Source organism: Bubalus bubalis, chromosome 16 (assembly GCF_019923935.1).
Source record: "Bubalus bubalis isolate 160015118507 breed Murrah chromosome 16, NDDB_SH_1, whole genome shotgun sequence".
Taxonomy (NCBI): domain Eukaryota; kingdom Metazoa; phylum Chordata; class Mammalia; order Artiodactyla; family Bovidae; genus Bubalus; species Bubalus bubalis.
The window spans coordinates 84,590,905-84,597,666 of NC_059172.1; the positions used below are offsets into that span (position 1 = coordinate 84,590,905).

Consider the following 6,762-nt stretch of genomic DNA (forward strand, 5'->3'; position numbering starts at 1 on the left):
CCCTAAAGACTCCACCAGAAAATTACTAGAACTAATCAATGACTATAGTAAAGTTGCAGGATATAAAATCAACACATAGAAATCCCTTGCATTCCTATGCACTAATAATGAGAAAACAGAAAGAGAAATTAAGGAAACAATTCCATTCACCATTGCAACGGAAAGAATAAAATACTTAGGAATATATCTACCTAAAGAAACTAAAGACCTATATATAGAAAACTATAAAACACTGGTGAAAGAAATCAAAGAGGATATTAATAGATGGAGAAATATACCATATTCATGGATTGGAAGAATCAATATAGTGAAAATGAGTATACTACCCAAAGCAATTTATAGATTCAATGCAATCCCTATCAAGGTACCAACGGTATTCTTCACAGAGCTAGAACAAATAATTTCACAAAACAATTCTTTTTTTTTTTTTAATTTTATTTTATTTTTAAACTTTACATAATTGTATTAGTTTTGCCAAATATCAAAATGAATCCGCCACAGGTATACATGTGTTCCCCATCCTGAACCCTCTTCCCTCCTCCCTCCCCATTCCATCCCTCTGGGTCGTCCCAGTGCACCAGCCCCAAGCAACAATTCTTAAGGCATCACTCTTAACTTTGTTTTGAATAGTTGCATCCAAATTATCTCAGGAGTGGTAGAAAAACAAAGCAAAATCCAAGCTCTGGACAATACTGGTGAGATTTTTCAATTATAAAGCTAATATTAAAGGTTTCTGAGAGAGAATTTTATCAAATTTATATATTTTGAATACTTGTAATATAATTGCAAGGTGATGTTCTTAAAAACAGGGGGAGAATAAAATTTTTAAGATGATGATAAAATGATGAAGTGCATGCAAACCAGACTATGAGATGGATACTAATGACATATGAGTAGGAAAATGCTTGACTTTCAAAAGAATATGGGTGTTAGTGTGTTTAAAATGTTCCAAATGTGGAGGAAGAAATTCTTTGAGGTGAATCTTGATTCTGGGTGAAAGAAGCTTTCCTCCTGGACCTTACAGGATGGACAATGGAGACACAATCCCCAGGCTTGATTTTAAATGACCAGTATCTTTTAGATGATAACCAAGTCACATTATTCACAGTTGTCAAAAACTGCTATGATTTGAGGTCTCTTAAACTAAAGGACTCTCTGAGTGAAGAATAAAATGTTTTGTTTAATTCAGGAGGACAAACAAAAGGAGAGTGAGAGTGTACATGAATATGTGGACCCCCTGTTTGATATCAAACTCTCATATTGAGAAGATGCGGTGTAGGAGAAAGAAAATCAAAATTATGCAAATCTGATGTTAAGATAGTGGTGCTGTACCTCTGATACATTGGTAAGCTTCATGGGGCTTCTGCTATCCCTCCTGCAAAATGAGAAAGTTTTAAGGGATGTGTTCAAGTCTGAATTTGATTGTCATTATATTACAGTTTTTAATCATTATTTCTACTGTAAAAGAGAAGACACACCTGGAATAACTATGCTACAAAGTCTAATATACAGGTCAGGAACAACATTGCTACAAAACATACCTTAGAGCACAGAGTTCAGTTGGAATTAACAGATATTTGGGGGATTGTCCTCAGGTCAATAAAATTCCTGATAATTACCTAAGACTCTGTGTAATCCTATACTAAACCAGAACTTACAGAATCATTTATTAATACATCTGTAGCTTTGCTTGAAGAACAGCTTGAGAGAGGCTTTGATCAAAGGTATTCCCCAGGCCCCTTATTTGTACATATGCTGCAGTGACCTCACTAGAGTGTCTGACATTACACCACTGGAGAGTCGTCCATTGTAAGTAAATATGAAGGACTAGTGAGATTAAGGAATGAGTCATATCTATTTATTTATTGACATTAACAGATAAATATATAAAATACCAAAGCAATGCAATTCCTGGGGAATCCTCAAACACTGAGTTTGAAGGTAAGATTTCCTTCCCCTCTATTTAAATCAAACACATCGTGATGTGCTTCCAACAGTTTCTTTTAAATTTGATCCCTTTAAATTTGATATAACAGATTCATACAGAGCAACTTTTTGTGTAGGTGGCTTCTTTTACTGTACAATGTGTTTTTGTGAAAATTTGTTATGTTGAGTAGCTCTAGTTCACTCATTATGACTGGAAAATAGTATTCCATTATGTGACTTTATCACAATGTATCTACCCATCCTACTCTTTTAATGGTATAGATGAACTTATTTGCAAAGCAGAAATAGAGTGAAGGATGTAGAGAACAAAGTATGAATACCAACGGGGGATGTAGAGTGGGGTGAATTGGGAGACTGAGCTTGGCATATGTATATTGCTATGAATAAAATTGATAATTAATGATAATCCTCGTGTATAGCGTGAGGATCTCTAATCAGTGCTCTGTGGTGGCCTAAATGGGAAGGAATCCACAAAAGAGGGGATATGTGTATATGTGTGTCTGATTCACTTTGATGTACAGCAGAAATGAACACAACACTGTAAAGCAATCTACTCCATCAGTTTCTTTCATTGTTTTCTTTAGTTTCTGCCTCCTTTTCAGGTTTTTATGGCTATTCCAAGCTGAAAGAGTTTTTTTTTTTTTAATTTCATAGTAGAAATAGCTATTTATGTTATATAGTGAAATTAGAACTTTCTCATTTTGCAAGTGTAATAACAGAAGCCCCATAAAGTTTAACAATTTATCTAGAGGTACAGATCCAATATCTGAGACTCAGATATGCACAATTTTGCTTTGCTTTCTACTATATCACATAACTCTTTATTATAAGAGTTTGATATCAAATATGGGAACAAAAACACGTGCATACAAATATCACAGTTTTTTTAAGAAGAAGAACCTGCAACGTCATCCAATCTCAACTATTTGAACACTCATATCAGTATTCAGACAGAAAAATATGGGAGTGTTTGTGTGTGTGTGTTTTTCAAAAGTAAGATGGACATTTTTAGGATATAGATGTTGTCATATTTCCAAACTCAAAAGTTGTTTCAAATTTCAGTTGAGTGCATTAGACAGATTAGAAAGAAGCAAACTGTTAGAGACAGATGAAAGAATCTTTGTGAAACATGAGGGAAGTGAGAGGGTTGGATAGATGTGTGACTTAGAGGATTTACCTTATCTCTTTGGACTTTGTGTCTAAATCTGAATTAATGAAAGGACTATCATCTTGACATAAGATGATCAAAATATGTAGAATATGTGCACTTCCATTTCTTAGGTATACATGCTAAACAGTGGTAAGTACCCATTTTTCCATTTTTATAGAGTCTGGTTATTCATTTGTTTTGAGTTAGAAATAAATGTTGCTGGTCTTTGTTACATTTTTTTTTTCCCTTTCAGGTAATGTAATTGTCTCTTGCAAACTGGCCTGCTAAACTAATTCCATGGAAAAAATAAGCAATGTAACTGAATTTGTTTTCTGGGGTCTTTCTCAGAACATAGAGATTGAAGAAATGTGTTTTGTGGTGTTTTATTTCTTCTACACAGTCATTCTTCAGGGAAACCTCCTCATCATACTGACAGTTTGTGTGGGCAACCTTTTCAAGTCTCCTATTTATTTCTTTCTCAACTACCTGTCTTTTGTGGATATCTGTTACTTTTTGGTCACAGCTCCTAAGGTGATTGTTGACCTATTAGCCAAGAGGAAAATGATCTCCTATGTGTGGGTGCATGTTGCAACTCTTTGGGGTACATTTCTTTGGTTGTACTGAGATCTTCATCCTTACTGTAATGATTGTTACTTGACTATTTGTAAACTCCTACACTATATGACCATCATGGATGGAAGCAGATGCAATAAAATGCTGCTGCGGACTTGGATAGGTGGGTTCTTACACTCCATCATCCAAGTGGCTCTGGCAATCCAACTACCCTTTTGTGGACCGAATGAGATTGATCACTACTTTTGCGATGTTCACCCCGTGCTAAAGCTCACCTGCACAGACACATATGTTGTTGATGTTGTAGTGACAGCTAACAGTGGTACCATTGCTCTGGGGAGCTTTGTCATTTTGCTAATCTCCTATACCATCATCCCGGTGTCCCTGAGAAAGCAGTCAGCAGAAGGCAGGCACAAAGCTTTCTCCACCGGTGGCCCCCACATAGCCGTGGTCGTCATCTTTTTTGGTCCCTGTACTTTAATGTATATCCATCCTGATACTACCTTTTCATAGATTAAGGTGGTGGCTGTGTTTTATACCATCATCACCCCCATGTTAAACCCCCTGATTTATACGCTGAGAAATGCAGAAGTAAAAAAATGCAACGAAGAAACTGTGGGGCAGGAGGGTTTTCTGGGAGGCTAATGGTAAATAGTAAAAAGTGACAATCCATGGTGGATGATCTCAAAGTTTCTCATCTGCACAGTGAAGACAATAATAATGATTTCACAAGGTGTCTTGAAGGGAACAAATAAGAGAATACCACATTCTACAGAAGCAAGTTATTATTTCTCATTATGATTATATTTGTTCTAATATTTCATAATCATAATTTTCTGAAATATCTAGAAAAAAGAAATCCTATCAAACTCAGAAATTTAGCATGGTCAGACTTTGCCCTCTTCATTTTTTTCCTTTTTTTCAATTTTCTTTCAAGAATGAGAGTTCACCATGATTGTATTAATACTTAAGACTATTTTCTAGTGTTTAGATTTATGGTTCTTACATAATGAACATTTGATATGTGTATATTGTTTGAATGAAAGGATTCAGGGAAAAGGGACCAAAATCTGAGTTAAGGAATTCTGGTACAAATCCTCCAAAACAGCAAAACTAAACCTTGCAAGTTTTGGATGGGAGGGTTTGTGGGCAGAATGTCAAAGAGATAAAACACAGACTTAGAAAGCAAAAGACCTGTTATCCTCTGATTTGGGGAAAAATCTTTCTTTCTTTAGGATTCATTTTCCTTACTTAAACAATAAGTCTGTTGGAAAAAAAAAAAATTACCCCTAATATCTGGATTTTAACTTTAGCATCCTATTTATATGCTTCTGATAACTGAGTCTTGTAGTCTGTAGTCAGCCATCATTATTAATATAAAGTGATTAACAGGAAACACTTAAACTGAACAATATCAAAGACATCTGTGATGAATACAATATTGTGTGTTAATCAAGAGGGTAAATGTAATTTACTGAAATGCCTGATTGAGAAACCATATTTCCTCCAACGTTTGAACCAAACAGCTTTACTGAAAACAGTGCATCATTTATCACTGCTTCCTTGACAGACACAACCTGATTTCTAGCTGTGGATTCTAGAGAGAGTCTTTCTGGACAAATAAACATACCTTTCTTATGTAAACTGGTACTTGTCCTAGTAACACATTCCTCTTCTCTTTGCCCTACCAAAGTTTTATTTTTCCACAGCAATAAACCCATCACTGATTATCTCTCTGCCATTTATATTCATTGTTTTTTCACAAGTCTGATTATTTAAATTACTGTCAATATGTGGGCATGTGATTGTGATTTTGGAGTGTGTGTGTGTGGTGTGCACATATTATTGATACATTAAGCACTGTACACTGTCAGTGTCTTACACAATGATATTAGCTATTGGAGCACTCATAGAATTAAAGATAATAAATATCAAAAGGTAAAAAGATATTCAAAGTTATGATTGATAAAAGTTATTAAAATTTATAAGACCCCTTGCCTCTGACTACATGAATCCATATCTATTGCCCCAATTTGGACATAGACTTACTGGACCTCTATGAACCTGAGGTTTTGCTCAGCTTTAAGATGCTAACTAGGTCAGTGCTCTCCAAACTTGTCTGATCATTTTAATTCTCGAGATATTTTTGAAAAAATGACAGTATCTCTTCTAAGAATCTGTGATTCAGTAGACCAATGTTCAGTTCAGTTCAGTTCAGTCACTCGGTCTCTTTGCAACCCCAAAGACTGCTGCACGCCAGGCTTCCCTGTCGATCACCAACTCCCAGAACTTTCTCAAACTCATGTCCATTGAGTTGGTGATGCCAGCCAACCATCTCCACCACTGTTAGAGGGTATAAAAAAAATCTGTATTTTCAACAAGCTCCTCTGGTAAATTTTATACAGGTAGTGGCACATCAAAAATTTGGAAACACTGGGACTAGATGATACTTAATCTTAGAGCAAAAAAGCGTCTTTGAATCAATCAATTCCAAAGGGTCCTACCTTGGAGATATATATATATATATATATATATATATATATATATCCATATATATATATATGGATATACAGATGGGGATCTGTTCTACTATTTAAAAGGATGCAGGATACAGGATGCTTGGGGGCTGGTGCACTGAGATGACCCAGAGGGATGGTACGGGGAGGGAGGTGGGAGGGGGATTCAGGATGGGGAACACGTGTACATCTGTGGCGGATTCATGTTGATGTATGGCAAAACCAATACAATATTGTAAAGTAATTAGCCTCCAATTAAAATAAATAAATTTAAAAAAGGAAAATAAAAAAATAAAAGGAAACTAAACTTGAACTGAATTTAGAAAATTGTGGAATAAATTAATGTAGTTCATGTATAAATTTTCCCATGATACTCTCCCTTATGTTTCTGCATTAAAGACTTGACTACTGACAGTTATTTATATTGATGATCTGAAGTCCTGAAGAAGGTTCAAGCTGACAGATTCAATACTCTCAAAGGCCTAGAAACAAAACACATTGATGTAGGAGACAGATGCGCTCCAATTTAGATGTTTACAGCTGGTCTTCTGTTTATATTTCATGGGGTGCAAAGTG

General features: G+C 35.3%; 1 pseudogene; it reads left to right on the forward strand.

Annotated features, from left to right (window-relative positions):
* The first annotated feature begins 3,379 nt into the window (after positions 1-3,379).
* LOC102393019 lies at positions 3,380-4,325 on the forward strand (annotated as a pseudogene).
* The last annotated feature ends 2,437 nt before the right edge of the window (positions 4,326-6,762 follow it).